This window comes from Cricetulus griseus (genome assembly GCF_003668045.3).
Source record: "Cricetulus griseus strain 17A/GY chromosome 1 unlocalized genomic scaffold, alternate assembly CriGri-PICRH-1.0 chr1_0, whole genome shotgun sequence".
Classification (NCBI taxonomy): domain Eukaryota; kingdom Metazoa; phylum Chordata; class Mammalia; order Rodentia; family Cricetidae; genus Cricetulus; species Cricetulus griseus.
The window spans coordinates 25,082,560-25,101,415 of record NW_023276806.1 but is presented as its reverse complement, the minus strand read 5'-3'; the positions used below and the strand labels follow the sequence as shown (position 1 = coordinate 25,101,415).

The window sequence follows — 18,856 nt, the reverse complement described above, 5'->3', positions numbered from 1 at the left end:
AAGATTCTTGGTTGACATTAAGAAGGCCAGCAATATTACAAAGCCTACAAAAATCCCTATAGATATTTAAACCTCTCCAGGATGATAATGTCACCTTTCAAAGACAACCTGGATTTATAAATTAATTTTACATGTCACCTGGGCTGTCCACAATTAAAAAAAGAAACCATGAATGAATGTGAGAAACGCAGCAGAAGCACATATTTGATTTTAGCAATCTGAGATAGACACGCAAAAGATAAAATTAAGTTGCATGTAACTTTCTCATGCCATCAGCAAAGAAAATTGATAGAAACACAAATCACAAGTAATGATAAAAATGTTATTTTATTTTGAAGAAATATCCAACCCACTCATACAGGGATTGATGTTAGCTATAGTCATGTCTAATATCCACATTAATCACCTCGAAATGAGAGTAAACAATATGTTAATGCAATTTTCAGATTGTGCTATGTTGAAGAGGACTAAGTTAGCACGCATAGCAGCAAGGCAGATACATTATTTTGATGATATACATCTAAGGAAAAGAATGACCTTTACTTAGAAAAATCAGGCTAATGCAATGGGTTTGGATGGTAATCTTAAGCCTTTATCTAATATAAGAGGGAACAAGGCATAAATAATGGCAGGAAAGATTGTTATCACAGCAGACTTCACTTGAGTAATGTGTGAGGGAGTAAGAACTAATGCAGTATTTAAGCATTGAAAATGTTATATTTTCATTTTACACAGAGAAAATGAAACTATTTCTCTATATAATTCTGGCAAAACAAACATCTGAATATTGGTACTAAATATGTCTAAAATGAAATGGCTAATAATGATGATTAAGAATTGATTCTGGGCCAGGCAGTGGTGGCCCATGCCTTTAATCCCAGCTCTTGAGAGGCAGAGGCAGGCTGATCTCTTTGAGTTCAAGACCAGCCTGGTCTACAAGAGCTAGCTCCAGGACAGCCTCCAAAGCCACAGAGAAACCCTGCCTCGAACCACCCTCCCACCACAAAAGAAGTGAGTCTGATAAACTTCTAAGAAAAAATTAAAACAATAATCTTGTAGCTTTCAAATCATGGCAAAAGGGTCATGAGAGACATATGGGATAGTATTCTTCACCTCAGAATGGTACTGATACTCTTCACTTCAAGCGTTGCTTTGAGTAGTCAGATAAAGATGATTCTGTAATTGTCATTGAAGTCACAACCACCATATTTCTGATAGAATGCTACGAAAGCAGTTGCATGCAATTATTTGTATGTAATAACTTCGTATGCCCCTAAGCCATGTGAACAAACAGAAGTGATGGAATAAGACCCAATACAACATCAATAATTACCAAATAGTCAAACAATAATTCTAAAAGAATGGTGACAATACATCTGTTTGCACAGGGAAGTGGGGATTTCTCATCATATTAGGGACAAGAGTCCAGAATTACTGAGGCTTGAGGTACCTTGCTGGTGAAAAGACCAGAGGAAATGACATTAGGTTTTTATTTCTTGATCCTTCAAAATTGATGCATGCTTAATGCCACTCCCAGCAGGAAATTTATTGGCAAAGTATTTATTTACTTACTGTTGTACTTTTAATTCTGGAATGTAGAGGTTTATTTCAAGCTGGTATGTCATGTAGTTGTAGAAAAAAGAATCTTGTCATATACATTTGTAAGGATGTATTCATATGTATGCTAGTACTCTCACAGGAAGAATAGATTTTAACAATTTGAAAGCATGTTCGTACACAAATTTATGTCAAGATTTTTTTGATATCAGAGTCTGAGCCAAAAGCAGGACCATCAGTAGATGCAAAAGCTCCCAGAAGTCACTCAAGGAGATGTTTGAGCCACATTCATTCATCATGGTCCACCAGCTTTGCTCCTGAGCTGTAGACAGAAGGGACAGCACACACACTACAGGGTAAACAGAATACTTGGCCACTGTGTTCTGTGTTAAAGTACAAGTATGTTTCAACTTTAATATATCTGGAAGGAAGCAAAAGCACTGTGTCCCTGAAAACAAACACCAACAACAAAAACGTGGATAGTGCACACACAAAATGGATCAACTCTATAAAAAAATTAGTGTTTTATTTTCCAAACATCTTATACACATTCTGTTTCTCCTATCTATCTTGAAAATATTTAGTGGTCATTCTGGGTACAATTCAGTGTCACTTAGTCTGCCAAACTTCATAATACTGTTTTTGTTATTTCCAATAAACCTTATTTTATCTTTTTAAAACATTCATATTAATTATACAAAAATACCAATGAGGTTTGTCTTAATATTCCCATCTGTGTATTCATCATGTGCTCTACCCATTGTCTACCCAGGTCCTTGTCTTCTTCCCCCAGGATTGTTTCTAGTCCTTAAACACTACTCTTACTTTTAAAAAGTTTCTCCTTCCCTCCCTTCTAATAAGCACTCTCCCATTCCATACCTTTACAAGGTTGACTTATTGGTTTCATCAGCTGAGCAAGAATATGTGTTATTTGTCTTTTTTGTCAGGCATTTCTCTTAAAGTAATAGTTGTCCCAAAGTCCTACCTGGGTTGCTGCAAATGACAGGATTCCCTTTTTATAGCAGACTACTATTCTCCTGTGGAACTATGCCACACTATATCCACTCACTGACACTAAATGGATATGATTACATATTTGACTATTGTGCACAGTATAAACAGGGGAGTGAAAGTATTGTCTTTGCTATAAAGATTTCACTTCCTAGATCATGGAGTTAGTGGATGCCTATAAGCCAAGCTCTAGGAGTCCCAGAGAATTGTTAGTTATAGTAACTGAACAGTGATTTCCAGATCTTCCTGGGTTATATATTGAGACCCTACCTCAAATTAGACAGAGCAGGGAACAGGCTTATGAACAGAGGGAGAGAGGAAGAAAGGAGAGAAAGAGAAGGGAAAGGGTGGGAAGGAGGAAGAAAAGGAGGGAAGGAGAGCTCTGTTTCCTTTGTTTTGTATTATATTGGAGTTCTATATTGTTTTTGAAGATTCTCCATACTGTCTTCCCATATAGATGTAATAATTCACATGAATACTGACAGTATCTAAGACTGATTTTCTTACTTTCTTGCCAGAATTCACTACTACTTTTTTTTTCCTCATAGTGATCACTCCAATTCAGGTGACATCATACCTCATTATAATTTTGATTTACATTCCTCTGATAATTATAGAATTTGGATGGCTTCTTCATGCGTTTGTTGGCTACTTGTATGACTCTTCTTGAGACATGTCTGTTTTGTTCTTTAGACTGTTTCTTAATTTTATCTTGTTGCTGGTCATTATTGTTAGTTCCTCATATTTTGGTTGTCATTCCTGGATGTGTCATTTGTAAACATGTTCTCCTAGTCCAGAAGTTTTCTGTTCATCCTGTTGATTGTTGATTTTGCTGTGCATTAGCCACTTAGTTTTGCTAGATTCCTGCTTTCTGTGTTTTCTTGTATTGCCTGTGTTCTTCTTTCCTAAATAGAAACTCACTGTCTATATCAATGTCTTGAAATACTTCCTCTACAACTTGCTGTAGCAACTTCAAAGTCTCAGATGGAAGGTTTACGGCATCTTTTCTTAAGTGTCTCCTATGGTCACTCTGCATAAGAAACCAAAAACTGTGGTCTTTATGTACAGTCTTTATTTTTATTCTAACGCCTGGAAGTAGACCTTGTTCCCTCTGTGAATAATGCTAGACATGGATAAGTGAAAAGTGTAGCAAGAGTCCTGTGACAGTGGACATAGCCTCACTCATTCACCACTTTACAGGATTATCTTACCTCATCCATATGTCCTGAGCATTGCCCTTATAGTTGTGATCTATAACTTTTGGGTTCATGATAAGAGTACATCACTATGCTTGGGAATAAGGCTATGGAATCATTGTGCTTTTTTTTGTATTCTAGGATTTTACTCATTAGCTGTATAATGTTGAGTGATTTATTTGGCTCCCATTTATGTCAGTCTCTCCTCTTTAAATAGTGGATAGGATTCTCACTTTTTTACAGGGTTGTTGGAGTTAAATGATTTAATAAATATAATAACACTCCCCCATTCTAAGTATTCTAAATCTTCTAGCCATGATTACCAGGCTGTGTAGACTGTAAACACCTCAAAGGCAGGATCATGTCCTCATCTTTTCATCATCTCTAGCCAGCACAGTGTCTTGCTTATCTTGACAATGTGCCATTTCAAAGTACATCTGTACCAAAAGTGAGTTGGTACATAGGATGAGGGACAGAAGAGCACAGAGAACAGCCCTACATATGACACCAATATACAGTCTTCACAAGTCACATTTTCCTGATAGAGGAAAGAAGAAAGATCCCGTCATCCACGGTGGACTCCAGCAATCCACAATTGCAGGCTTCCATCTGGGAATCTATGATATATACTGTAGAACTAATTTCCCTTTTCAAAGGAAACAGGACAGATCGTGGAAACTCAGAGTTCAGAAGGCATGCATGCTAAGGTGTCAGGAGCTGCTCTCCAGCAGCTTGTAGTGTTCCCCTGACCTCTTGGTTTGGAGCTGCCAATTCAGCCTCTTTATGCTGTGTCTAGGCCTGCAATGCAGTGTTGTTTCTGGTACATACAGTGGTGAAAAATCCCTTGAGGAGGACGGATCTGCTTCAGTGATTAAGGTTGACGGACACCATAATGTGCTCTGCTCTCCTGCCTGCTATTGTTCTGACCCTTTCTGTTTCTATATATTTTCTGAATTCTGGCTACTGTCCAAGAATTTCACATTTTTCTCATTCTCCAGCCCTGTAATAGCTCCGCACTCTTTGTTTCCTTCCTGTGTTATCTTTGCTCTTGCCTATGGCTGACTTTTGAACACACTGACACATGCTATTTATCTTTGTCTTGTTTCTTGCTTAGTGGCATTACCTACTCTGACCCCATATCCAGCCCTACAGTACTAGTGACCAGCATAGCTATAAGGAGGTAAATTAGTGCCTCTTATCTAGTTGAAGATTTTCTTCATGATGTTTCCATAGGAGACAAGCTTTCTATAATAACATATGACAACCACAGAAATGGGAGTTGGAACAAGCTCTGTTGTGCCATGCTCCTGATTTATGTAGAGCCCAATTTTCTTAGAGGTATAATGAGGTACACAAGGAAGTTATTTGGAATACTATTTTGACTATTTAACTAATTAACAAAGTGTGAAATAAACTTAGTACCAACATGATCTTTGTTTAAAAACAAATTCCCACTGTCCAGAAATGAAACACTGACAAAAAGGAATATCAAAAAATTAAAAGGCTGGGCAGTGGTAACACACACCTTTAATCCCAGCACTGTGGATGCAGAGTCAGGTGGATCTCTGTAAACTCAAGGCCAACCTGGTCTACAGAAAAGAGCGAGTTCCAGAACAGACTCCAATGCTACACAAAGAAACCCATCTTGAAACAAACAAACAAACAAAAAATTAAAAGTCAGGCAAGAGAGATGTCTCAGTGGTTAGAAGTCACCATTGCTCCTGTAGAGGATCCAAATTCGGCATCCTACAACTGCCTATAACTACCGTTCTGGGGGACCTGATGCTATCCACTAGATCCCTAGTGTATCTGCATACCTGTGCATATACTTAGATACACACAAATATATACATAATTAAAAATAAAATAAATCTTTTAAATATTAAAAGTTAGAAGACATAATTATTGAAGTATCTTACTTTCGACTTAGAAACTACCTCTACTGTCATCATTAAGAGATATCAATCGATCGAGCAGAGAGGAATATTTCTAGGTTGACACCAAGCAATAAAAGGGAAAGTCTTTCTTTCTATGGCCCAAAAGGAAGGTTTGAATTTTGCCCAATTTTATAATTATAGTTTTGAATGTCTCCAGTTAACTTATTCACCCTTCCATAGATCCATCCTTTCAGAAAATATTTGCTATAGAGTACCTACAGTATGCCAGCTTCCCTCCAGAGCTCTGTGCATTTTTAGGACAGGCTTCCCCCATCTCCATGAGCTTGCATTGTTTCTTTCTTGCTACTTCCCACATCACTCTAACTTTCTGTTTCTATTCTTAGAAATGCATTTGTGTGGAGCTGGAGAAATGGCTCGGTGACTAAGAGCTTGTACTGTTCTCCTTGAAGACTCACAGCAGAAGGCTCACAATGACCTGTAACTTTAGCTCTAAGTAGATCCAATGCTCCTTGCTTCTGTGGATGCTTGCACTCATCTGCACACACACACACACACACACACACACACACACACACACACACACTTAAAAACAACAAAATTAAAAAATTCAACACATATGTGCACATCCTACATGCCAGAGAGCTACAACCAGCAATAAATTTTTAAGAAAGAACATTGTGGTTGGTAGGATTGAGTCCTGTAACTAAATCTATTTTTTAAAAAAATCAAAATTCCACAGGGAAGTCTCTAGAAAAACATCCTCTTCAGGCATATATTAGGGACTCTCCTTGATTGTCTCTCTCTCTCTTTTTTTTGCCTCATCTTGCCTTTGGATTTCTTTCTAGCATATTGGCATAACTAAATACACACCATAACTTTAAGGTAATGTAAGGACCTGAAGAAAGATATGTGTAAGCTTGCACAAAAGCAATGGCTGCCTTTTACGCCATTGAATCACATTTGGTAGGTGCTCGATAACTGTATTGGTACTCACTATAAGATGGAGGAAGTGCTTCTGTGTATGTGTTTGTCTTATTGATGATAAATAAAGTACTGTTTGGCCAATGAGGCAGCAAGTTAGGCGGGACTAGGAGTCAAGGAGGATTCTGGGAAATGTAGAAAAGAAGTGGTGATCTGCAGGAAGTGACATAGCAGGGAGACTCATATATAAACAAGGGCAAGAAGGAAGTGGGCCGATTCTCTCTTCCTCCAGAGTCACCATGTGATCCCTGGATGAGGACGCCAATGGAAGGCATCCTAAATAAGATAAGTCTTATAAAATATATTTATGATAGTTAAGACTGAGCTAACAGATGAGAAATCCTAGTCATTGGCCAAGCAGCATTTGTACCTAATAGAAATCTCTGTGTATTATTTGGGGCCTTAACATAGCAAGCAGAACTCAAGATGGTGGCAGAAAGATTTATTGTAACAACTATAAAAGCCAAAAACTACTTGGAAATTTTATTGTGAAACTGCTAATTATCAAAAAGTACTTGGAGCAGAAATATTCACCTTCACTTCTGCTTTTGCCTAGTGTGCTTGCTCATCTTTAGCAGGTGGACTTAGCACTGCTTACCTGGACGATAACAGCAATCCCTACAATTATAAAGGAGCAGTCCCTTTCACCATTTTTTTTTAAAAAAACACCTTAAGAATTCTAACTATTTGGAAGAGTAAAACCATTCAAGGTAAAAAAAAGGATGAGATTGACATGGGAATTTTAGCTACGGAAACTGTTAGACTGAGGCAAAGGTCCCTGGGTAACAGATGAGCTGTCCTGTTTGATATGGTGCTGAGTAAGCAGTACTGCCCAATCATGCGGTCCAGCATATGGCACAACTATATCCTCAGAAGAATGCCTCTAATAGCAGTATGGCCCTTCATTCTGCCTTCAGCGTAATTCTGGCAAGTGGGTCCCATTTGATTTGTAATAAACGTTTAAAGTAACACTTGGATTGGTTGAGTATTTGTTCAATTTGCATGATGTCTGGTAAAGCCTAAGTTCATGCTTGATCTAAATCTGTGCTTTCCTACCAAAAGTATGCTACCTTTATTAGACCACAGATTCAGTAGTGTAAGTGATGCACACCTTTTGAGTGTGAGACATCTTTTCCTTCAAAGGGGTCTACTATACCCTAATCAGGAAGGAGACAACACCAGTGAAATAAAGTGGGGACAAAAGCATTTCTAGAGATCAGTCTTGGATAGAGTGACTAGAGACTATTTCATGGAGGGGAGACTTTAGGAAACAAGCCTGGGACAACCACATGTAGGGCAGATGGAAGGACATTCGTTTGCATGGCAAGGGCAGATGCCTGGATTCCTGGGACAAGTGTTCGCAGTATTCATGGATTGTCCACAGGCTGACTAAAACATTCCCAAGAAAAGACCAATTTAAAACAGGAAAGAATGCTTTTAATTATCTTTAAGAAGAACTTCTAACAGCTTTTTTTGATATTCAAATGGGTATGGGGTCTTAAACTTTTTTATATGGCTGGCTTTGAACTCAGTGATTTCAGCATAAGGACAACTTGTTTATTAGGATAAATGTCTTGAGTTTTAAAATACTTTTTATATTTTTGTTTTTTGCATTTCTTACTGGGTAAGCTTCTTGAATCAATGCCCTCAGGTATTCTTTACCTTAACTGGATTTGGATCTTTGCTCAGAACATCTCAATGAGCCCTCCCTAGTCAGACTACTCAAACTTGTAATCTGCCACTTAAATTTCCTCTCTTTCAGTCTCTACTTCCCCTCCTCTCTACACTTAATGCACCAGATCTACTACGTTGTCTGCTGAGCTTTTGTCTGTCTCACCCTGAGTATGACGAAGATACAATGTTTTGTCCACCACTTTCCGTCTAGTGCCTAGAACTGAACCCAAAAAATAGACAATCCTCTAAATATTTGATTAAGAAGCTAAAAAATAACTGTTTCAGGAAGCATGGTGCATCATTTACATTGGAATCCTATATAGCTCAGGGTCTCCTGGCATCACTACTATCATGGGTTGTGTTTTCTACAGTTTGTTGCAGCAGTTTCTCCTAAGAAACAGAGTGGGATTACAACTGTTTCAGTTACTAGCATTATGATAAAACAAAAGGACTTTCCATGTAACCCTTGTTAAGACCTTACCCTTATCCTTCCCTGTTGCCATTGGGTCTCACTATGTACCCAGGCTCGCCTCCTATTCACAATCCTCCGATCTCAGCCTCAAAAACAGCTGGGATCAGCTGCATACCACTTATGCCTAGCCTGTTAAGACATCAGAGAAATCAACTCTCATACTTCAGAGACCCTTTAAAATAGATGAAATCCTTTCTGAGGAAATCAGTCATACCCGCCCCCCCAAATCTCTTCTGTCAAAAATTAGTGCTGCTAAAACTCTTGAAGCCATCATTCCCACAGCAGCCTGACAAAGAAGCCCTTTAGCTCACTCATCATGAGGTTAGAGGGGAGGAGCAGAACACCAAGAATCAAACCATGGAGCCTGAACCACGCCTGGACCTGATTTAGGTAATGAGTCATTGGACTTCAAGCTGATGCTATAATAGAGGCCTGAGAGGAAGGTGAGTGCATTTTTCATGTGTGAGGAATATGACTGGATGAGAGTTAAAATGTCAGGTCATAACAGATTTTGTAACATTTCATTTTTCTAAGAGAGCTACAATAATATTTTACCTACAATGTGACTTCAGCATTCTATTTTCAAGCAAAGGATGCTTTCTCCCCAAATCTGGATGGACTTGTGTTTGTCTTAATTACATAGGAAGAAATGAATACCGTATGGCTTCCAAGGCTGTTGTGAGACACAATGCAGCTTTGTCTTGGAGTTCTGAGCTTATGGCTGCCGCCTGAGAAATCTGACTACTCTGTGGTTACCATGTGTTGTGGAAGCCAATCACTGTGGGGAGCCACAAGTAGGTAGGCTCCTCCATTCCATGCTAGTAGTGTTTTAATCTTCTTAGCCCTTAGTCCCAGATGTGAGCAAGTGAATCTTCTTTATTAGTCACTTTTCTCATTGCCATGACAATGTATTTCACAACATAAGGAAGGGAGGCCATGGTGTGAGATGTTTTAGTCCAATATGGCCAGGAACACATGGTAGAAACATGCTGGGGCTGTGATGACCACAGGAACATGAGGCAGTCCTCATGACAACAGACTGGAAGAAGATAAAGCAGGCTGGTGACAGGGCAGGTATAACTTTCAAAGGCCTGCCTCTAGTTCCCTTCTTGTATCAGACATGCTCCATTTCCCAAAGATTCTGCAGCCTTTGAATAATCTCACAAGATGAGGACAGAGAGTTCAAAAGATGTATACTTTCTCATGTTTCTGATCCCCATCTGCCAGCAATTCCTAGACTTTGAGTTTTCCTAAGAACAATGAAGACCCAAAGAATATTTCATGCATCCTGTCTAAATTTCTAACCAGCCAAATCTGTTTTAAACATGAAAGAGTTGAAAATACTGTGTTTTAGACAACCTTCCCTCCCATAATGGTAACTACAATAGTCTACCTTAACTGTGTCTTTGCAGTTTGTTTTAACAGCATGGGAAGTCTCATTCATACTTCTTCACCCTACTCCACTTTTTGGTTGCTGCATCAAAATTCCCGAGACTGGATAATTTATAAGGAAAAGTCTACTTCATTGTTCTGGAGTAAGTTCAAGATTGGGCAGCCACATCAGACAAGGACCTTGTCACACATCTTCAAGGAAAAGGAAAAAGCAATTGTGCTCATGCAAAATAGAAAAAGGATAAGGAGTGACATCATGTTGCAGTAAACCATTCCTGTTATAGCCAAGGCCAGCTGCCAGGCAGAAAGAAATAATAAATGTTCACTGTTAAGCCCCTGAGAATTTTTGTAATGATACAAAATAAGAAACCCAGGTAGCAGAACTAGGTATCTGAACGTAAAAACCAATAGTTGAAACACTGGAAATAGTGATTATTGCTTATTTACAATCAAGAAATTAATTCATTGCTAGTCATCTTCTATTTGTGCTTTTGAGCTCATGATACAAAATGATAAGCAAGAGAAGTAGCTGTTTTCTCTGCATCATTCATAAATGGAGCAAAGAAAGCATACTCTACTTGCCCTCGAATTATGTTCCTTGTACCATATCTATTGCGTGTGCCTTGATTGCTTTTATAATTGTCCACTGTTTGTGCAGGATCAGAATTAACATTGGTCCTAACATAAAGTACTTTGTGAGTAGCATTGCCATGCTCGTAAGCCACAGTGGAGGAATATGAGAAACTTCTAAAGGGCAGCTCAGAATTAAGATTTTATCAAAGCCAAGTTGAAATACGAAAACCAGTTTGTTTGATTTTTTTTTTTAAAAAAAAATCTACATTTAGAGGTGGTGGTGTTCGTGTATGCTTGGAATGCAGAAAGCGAAGTTAGAAGGTGTGTGAACAAGAAAGGGAAGGGCCATTTTCTATAGCTTTGGATGAACCCTATTGGTCTCCCTATGTTATAATGAACAATAATACATATATGCTTACAGCATCCAAGTGCCAGGAAGAAGTGTGAAATTTTATATTAAGTTTTAAATTAATATTTGCTGATTTCCTTGAAAGGTTCAAGCTGTCATTTTATACAAAGAAATAACCAGTAGCTTTGTAATGTAGAAAGGCATCCCTGACAGAGATACATTTTCTCTCCTTAGAACAAGAATGGTGCAGCGATAAAGGAAGGATAAGTCTGTAAACCTTTTGCTGTGTTGGAAATAAGAAGCATGCAGAAAACTGAAACAGTTCAATAAGAAGGTGAAAACTCAGAACTTACAATAGACTTTTCGTGTGCCCTTGAAATGATATTATAATGAAAACTTGTAAAGGATTCAAGATCCCTTTAATCAACTCCCTCCTTGTTCCTCTGTGTTCTAGAGTTGCTTGACTATAGTTGTCTAAATCTACACACATCACTCTGCACAGAGCAGAAATTTGAAAAGGAATTTGTAGTCTGTCATGGCTGACTATATGTTTTCTGTGTCCATTTATGAACCCACACCTTTCAGAGATCAATAGGTTAGTGGAAACCCATCTAGTTCTTGTTAATTTTGATGAATGTCATTTAGAATATTCAAGAGATATTTGGTCTGGGATTCAGAGACCTAAGACTTTTACAGAAGTATAAATTGTGATGTTGCCCTGAAAGAGAGCAGAGAATGGAACACAAATAGAACACAGGAGAATCCATGTTTTAAAGGAATCATAAGAGAACAAAAAAATGGTGACTGATCAAACACCAAGAGTGCATTTGTCATAACATGTAGGCACAAAAGACCAATGAAATAAGTCCTTCAGAGTTTACAACTTTCTCACAGTTTTAATATTACTAAATATTGGTCAGGTGGATAGTGAAGGTAGAAGCCATTTTGACATGTCCAAGGTGCAACTGTTGCTGAAAAAGTCATCCTACAAAAATTGCTAAGAATATGTGTTTTGGAAGGAGAAGAAGGAACCATTGAGGTGGCTAATTTTCTGTTGATGACACAAGCTAAAGTCATTTGAGAAGAGGGAATCACAACTGAGAAATGTTACCATCAGATTGGCCAATAGGTAAGTCTGTGGAGCATTTTCTTGATTGATGATTGATGTGGAGAGGTCCAGCCCACTGTGAACAGTGCCATCCCTAAGCAGGTATCCCTAGAGTATATAAGAAAGCCAACTGAGCAAGCCAGGCAGAGCAAGCCAGTAAGAAGTGTTCCTCTATGGCCTCTTTCAGTTCCTGCCTCCAGGTTACTGACTTGGGTTCCTGCCCTGATCTTCCTTTATGATACATTGTGATCAAGACATATAAACTGCAATAAACCCCTTCTTCCCAAAGTTGCTTTTGGTAATGGTGTTTCATCACAGCAATAGAAAACAACCTAGGACACTTGTGTACCCATGATCAAGATCCATAGAGAGTAATACTGCCACTGGACCAGTGAAAGAAATGCAAATTGGAAAACTATCTAGGGGTATCTTTGTCTATTTTTTTCTTACTGTAGATACATTATGTCATTTATACTTTCATTCAAAATACTTCCAAAATGACTATCAGAAGAAAGACAATAGAAGGAATCTTGAAAGAAGTCATTGAGGTCCAGAGGTTCCAAATCGCCATTAAAATATCTTCACACATGTCCCAGGTCTATCCTTTCTATTTTTTTCCATTTTGAAATTTCCTGGGGGTGATCTAGATCTGTTTATACCCATGTCTCCTTTACCTATTGTTTGGATTCCTGTATCCTGTCTTCCTGGACTTTTCCGTAGCTATGGAGTGGCAGATCATCCTATAATCAGTGCTTTTTACCCTCTTCCAATGTTTGCCTTTTAAACCAAGGATCCCTCTCCTTCTACTTTTCCATATGGCATTGTGAAAGTTCACTTCCTTAGCTGAAATCAGATACCAGACATTTATAAACCAGGCTGTGCTTTCTGTTATACCAGTCTCACTATATTTTCCCTTGAATTATAAAACTCAGCCACTAATAGCCCTAACCTCATGTTTAACAGACAACAGGTTATGCTTGAAATGTTTCTCTTTATTTCCCAATTCTCAGATTAGAATTTCTCTCTTCACTGTTTTGTGATTAAATATATGAATATGTATATATGCATATATATACATATATATGCTATCCAAGTTCCCATACTGTTTGGGTTATAAATTTCTTAATTATAGTTCATTGCTTACTGGTTAAAATTACTTCTGTCTCAGGCAGACAATGGATCCTGGAATGGGGGGAAAGCAGGCAGGAATGTGACCATAGTGCAGCAGAATAGGAAACAGGGAAGAACCAGTGTTTAAAACTTCTTCTACCATCACATGGCTGAGTTGGTATTCTTTTGTTTTCTGTATATAATCTACAAAAATATTTCTGGGAGCATCTTATTGAAGGTGAATCAGGGAAAGCCTAGCTTCCCCTAACTAATTCAAAGACTGCCTATGATAAAACCTTCATCCTTATGATTTCAACAAAGTGTATCATCGAATTACTAATCTCATTCTGAATGCTGAGTACTTCAGAGCTTTTTGTTAATATTCTCTCTCTCTCTCTCTCTCTCTCTCTCTCTCTCTCTCTCTCTCTCTCTCTTGTTTGTTATGATAGTATTTTAATATGGAACCAGGAATCTTAGAACTAACGAGGCTTGTGCCTCTGCATACAGTGGTGCAGGGAGTATAGGACTTGACTGTTGAAATATTCTAATCTCTCTCTCTCTCTCTCTCTCTCTCTCTCTCTCTCTCTCTCACACACACACACACACACACACACACACACACACACATCTCCTTGACATCTGGCTTCTTTTCTTCTTTGTTGTTGCTGTTTAATCAGCAAACCCAACAGGAATTTTTGTTATCTCTTTCCATTGTCCCTTTTCTAGGCAACTGGAATGGCAACTATGCTGCCAGCTTTGTCTCACTGAACACTGCAGTGACATGCTTTTGACAGAAGCCCTGGTCAGAGACATGTCATTGAGTCTGAGTTAAACTGGGAAATCTTCTGTATTGACTGAAAGAAGCAGCTCGAAAAAGGCTAAAGTTTGGAAAGACTTGTGAATAATTAAGAGGAGTGGGTGTTAAGCCAAGTTAGCATATTCTTAGTTGTATAGTCTATAGAAATTGAGAGTAGGAAACAGATGGAAGTTGAGGTATAGACTCAATATCTCTGGGAATGTCAGATCAGAGATTATTTTTGGAAATGTAAAAGGAGGTTTGTGTGTAGGAGGAACCCAAGAGCTGGGACACAGATCTTCAGGGGTGCCAGGCAAAGAATGAAAAACCCAGCTTGGAGTGAGGAGTACCTAATTTGTAGAATAGCTGCTTAACCCCACTCTCCTACCGATGACATATACTTTCAAATAGCCTCCTGTGAATTTTCAGAGTTGAGCTACCACCAGGTCATTTGCAACTGTTTTCCAACAAGAGCAGGATGGTTCTGTGTGATTTATTTTCAGTTGTATTTTTCCTCCCTCTGTGTCAGCCTTCTAGAGGTACCACGTGTGGATAACTCTTGTGTGGATTTTTAGCTTCTAGAGATCACAAAGTAGATGGAGCAGCTAGGTGGGTGAGGTGAAATAATGAAAGGATTTAGCAGACTTAAGGACTAGCGCAAGAGACCAAGCACAGGAAAAGCTGCAGTGTGTGCGTGCTTGACAGGACTTGCAGAGCTCATTCAATCTTCGGGAGGAACAAAGGGCTGGCAGGTGAAAGAGAGCAGCAGACACAGTCAGGCCAGGTGTTCAGCATTAAAGCTCGCCTTGCTAGAGATCCCAGATGGCTGGAAAGAGAGGTGCGAATGAAATGACCCAGAGAAGTCGGGAGATGCACGAGGAAGGCAATAAGCTACATTTAGGTACTCGCAATTAGAGAGATTTCAATTGCTTGGCAGTAACTTGAGTGATAATGAATGTTTGAACCATCGTTGAACAGGGGACAGATCTATTTCTATTTGAAGAAGTATTGTCCAGCCTTCTTATTGTCTGCATTTCCCAAGCACCTTCTTAGTTGTTGGTTGTTTTTATTTAAAAGGAGCAGGACTATATTTAAAACCATATTGAAAAACAAGAGTTTTTAATTACATCTATGCTATCCACATGTATCACCAAAAGAGAGAATCTATGAAAATAATAAAAGATTATATTGACATATTATGTATAATCTATATATATTTGTAAATCCTGTATATATTACATAATATTTATACTATATACTGTATGCACAAAATGTGCCTGTATAGGTTAAGTACTAATGGAGGATACCTATTTTTTGACTACCTGAGTACAGTAGTTATATTTTTCATGCGTGCCCTTTATCAGTATCAAGAATTTCATTATGTGTGAATTTTAATTTTGTTTAGCAAATTACCCAAGAGTTTTTATGAGTAGCCTAAAATAATTTGTTAGTTTTTATATGATAGGCATGTATGGATCTCAAATTTGTTTCATGTTTTGATTAAGACCGGTGGTTGACAACTTATTTGTCGATTATTCTTCAGAAACATCAATGGTTGTAATATGAACATGTAGTCACAAGTTAATGCTAAGAATTCCCTATACTGATCACTGTGTGACATAACTCTTCGTTTTCTGTTGGATCAGGTTTCCAGTGGGGAAACTCACAAAGAAAGTCACTAGTTGCAAAAATATTGTAGGAAAAAGAAAAATGTTTATAAAATTAATAAAAATATATACTACTGATTTTTAAAATGAGCTCTCCCTAGTGGATATTCTTTTTGAAATAAATGTTTTCATTAATTCCTTCAAGATTTCATGTGTTTTGATCATATTCATCCCCAACTCCTCTCTTGTCAACTCTTCCTATATCTGCCTTACTAACCTCCATCTTCAAGTCCTTTATATTTGTTTAATATCAATCTATCCATTCCCATCTTTGTTCTTTATTTAGTTCTGGGTGTGGGGCTATCCACTGGAGTGTGTTCAGGTTACCAGAGAACTGACTCTTCTATTCTCAGAAGACATTGGAGTGTGGGCGCATGAAGACCACCCACCCAGTCCTTGCATGTTGACTGACCTTTGCAAGCACAGCTGCTATTGATTTTATACAGTCAGAGATCATCTCTTAATACAGTGATAAACTTACTGCAAAGGGATGATGGGAGACAGTTCCACATCCCTGCTTTGCATTGTGGAAGTGTTAACATTAGTCTTTTATTTCCAGCCAAATCTTTCAATGGTTTTTGTACAGCAAACACTCTTGGGACATAGTGCTCTCCTCCAGAGCAGGGGGAGACATGATGGCATTCAGAAGTCACCATCTTAAGTCTAGGGCTTCTTTTGAGTGATGCAGCCCCTAAGCTCTAAAATTGCCACCTGTCCCTTTGAGCATTAATAGGTAGAAAATGCGGAGTAAGAGGCCACCAAAAGAAAATTCAAGTCCTACATACATGTAGAAAACAAAAGCTATGGGCATTCTTAATCATGATGGGCACTACCCAGTAATCAAACAGCAGGCATGATATTTTGAATGTTCTATTTGAATTCTTGTTGCACTGTAATGTGTTATCCTATTTTAGTAGTTAGAAAATAAAAAAGGGCTATGTATAGAAAATTCATTAATTTTTACATTGCTGTAAATTATTTAATATGAAAATGTATTGGAATTTATATTTTATATACATATAAGGTTTATCAGATTTAAAAAAATATTTAAATTATAGCAGGCCTACTCAATTTTAGGTGACAATTCAACAGATATGAATGCTAGGCCTTTAACTAGGTGATCATGCCTTCAAGTAGAGGCAATACTGGATAATTATGAAATAGAAAGAACATTTCCCTGCTCCTTTCAATGAACATGACTTTCCATTTTTTCTTAGCTACTGTACATTTCTCACACTAGTTCTTTTTTTTCTCCCATGTTTATTAGTTAATGTTCAAGTGTTCCCCCTTCAAAGAAAAACAAGTTGTGTTTTTTGCCAGAAAGTTTATATTTAAAATGGATATTGTGTAGAAACACGGTGGGGGGAATGTCTATCTAATCAACCTAGGGACACTGGGATTAAGGTGGACAGAATGTTTCTCAGTACACATTGGGCTCAAATCCTGCCTTACCTTGGGTGGCATGAATTGCTTGCCTGTTCCCAGGCTCTTGATTATATATATTACATAAAAATTTCAACATAATGGGCACATCAAATCATATCTGGCATCAAAAGCAAGCTCAATTAGTCTTTAAATTTGGGAGAGTCACTGAGTTTCTTTGGGCTCTTACTCCTTATATATAAAATATAGAGTAACCTAGCATCCCCACACACACACTTGGGATGACACTCAAATTAAATGGTGTTCATGAATGTACTTACAAATCATTGTTATGTACAAATATGCAATAACTTAGAGTCATAAAATGGGTACGTTTATAAGTCTTAAAACAGAATTGAATAATGTATCCTAGTACTTTTGCCAAAGTCTTTCTAAATTTATGTTGCTTCATAAGTCTGAAGACTGCTTATCAGCATCTACACATTTACTATTATATGAGACGCAGCCAGTTTTATCCGAAGAAAATACAATTTTATGACTTTAGAAGAAGGTGCCAATGCCCATGTTCTCTATATTGCTGGCCCTTGATGAATTTGCTCTAACAGAGTTAATTTTGGAAATTAGTCCTAGACATAGGCCAATAAAGTTGTTAGTTCATAGGTGAAGAAAAAAACAATACTCATAAAAGCTAAAGCATATCTTTGTACTTTTGCTTCATAAAAGTAAATTCAAAAAAAAAAGCTGAAATATGAAGCTCTCATAAGACAAAGATCTGACCTAGGAATTCTAGGCCAAGTCACGTATAGGTGAGGAAAGTAGGAGTACATTCTTCAACATGTATGGTTTTGGCAAACCATCTATTTTACTTTTATTTTCAACAGTCAGGAAGGTGAAAGGTAGCTCAGTAATGGAACACTTGCCTAGCATGTACAAAGTCCTGGACAATGTGTTAAAAGTGAAATTCTTATTTTGAGATTAAAATAAAAGCTTAAACATAAAAGCAAGATAATGTTAAGCAACAGGGAAGGCAGAACACTTACAAAAACTAGCACAAATTCAGATAATAGGCTTCACTTCTAAAAACAAAAATTTGTTTACTAATAAAATAAATTGGTCACTATAAATTATTTTATAATACCTATGTAGAAAGTCATCATGCATATCAAAACTGAACAGGGATATCCTATTATTTCTATTTGTTATATTAAGCAAGAAACAGCAGAAGTATCAGTTGGATTTGAGTAGTAACCACTAGATGCAATTCTCATGCATGATTTTTAATTTGAAGTTGCTTTCATGACAAGGTCTAATTTCCAGTTTGATGTCATGGCCATGTTTTGCTTTTATAATCAGGAAATTAAAGAAAGGACATAAGAGGTTCATTCACAAATTCTGCATGAAGTGAGTACATGCAAATCAGTCTTGCAAGAGAGAGACAGAACAAAGACAGGGAGGTGGAGGAGCAGGCAAAAAGGAGGCAGGCTGAAGCAGGAAGCAGCCTCATTGTGCAGTGAGGTCATTAGGGAAGCTGGAGAATGATGAGGCCTGTCCATCTCAGTTCCAGGCATGGTCCAGAGCACTACGCCTGATCCTGGGCTCCCAGAGTGTAGTGAATGAAGGAGTCAATCTATTTTTTTGAGAAATGTGGATTTGAAAAGAAGAGAACTTGGGTTTTGTAACTAATGAATA

The 18,856-nt window shown here is 37.8% G+C and overlaps 1 long non-coding RNA gene across 5 annotated transcripts in view; it reads left to right on the top strand.

The window, feature by feature from the left end:
• The window catches only part of LOC103159931, a 35,235-nt gene that overhangs the window by 13,910 nt on the left and 2,469 nt on the right, over positions 1 to 18,856 (top strand). The window contains exons 2-5 of one of the 5 annotated variants that reach the window (XR_004771853.1): positions 9,072 to 9,232; positions 9,433 to 9,587; positions 10,202 to 10,324; positions 11,338 to 12,232. This is a non-coding gene — a long non-coding RNA (uncharacterized LOC103159931). Of the gene's footprint in view, positions 1 to 9,071; positions 9,233 to 9,432; positions 9,588 to 10,201; positions 10,325 to 11,337; positions 12,802 to 18,856 lie in introns of those variants that run through there. The other 4 variants (XR_003481277.2, XR_003481273.2, XR_003481274.2 and 1 more) reach the window with 4 other exon arrangements.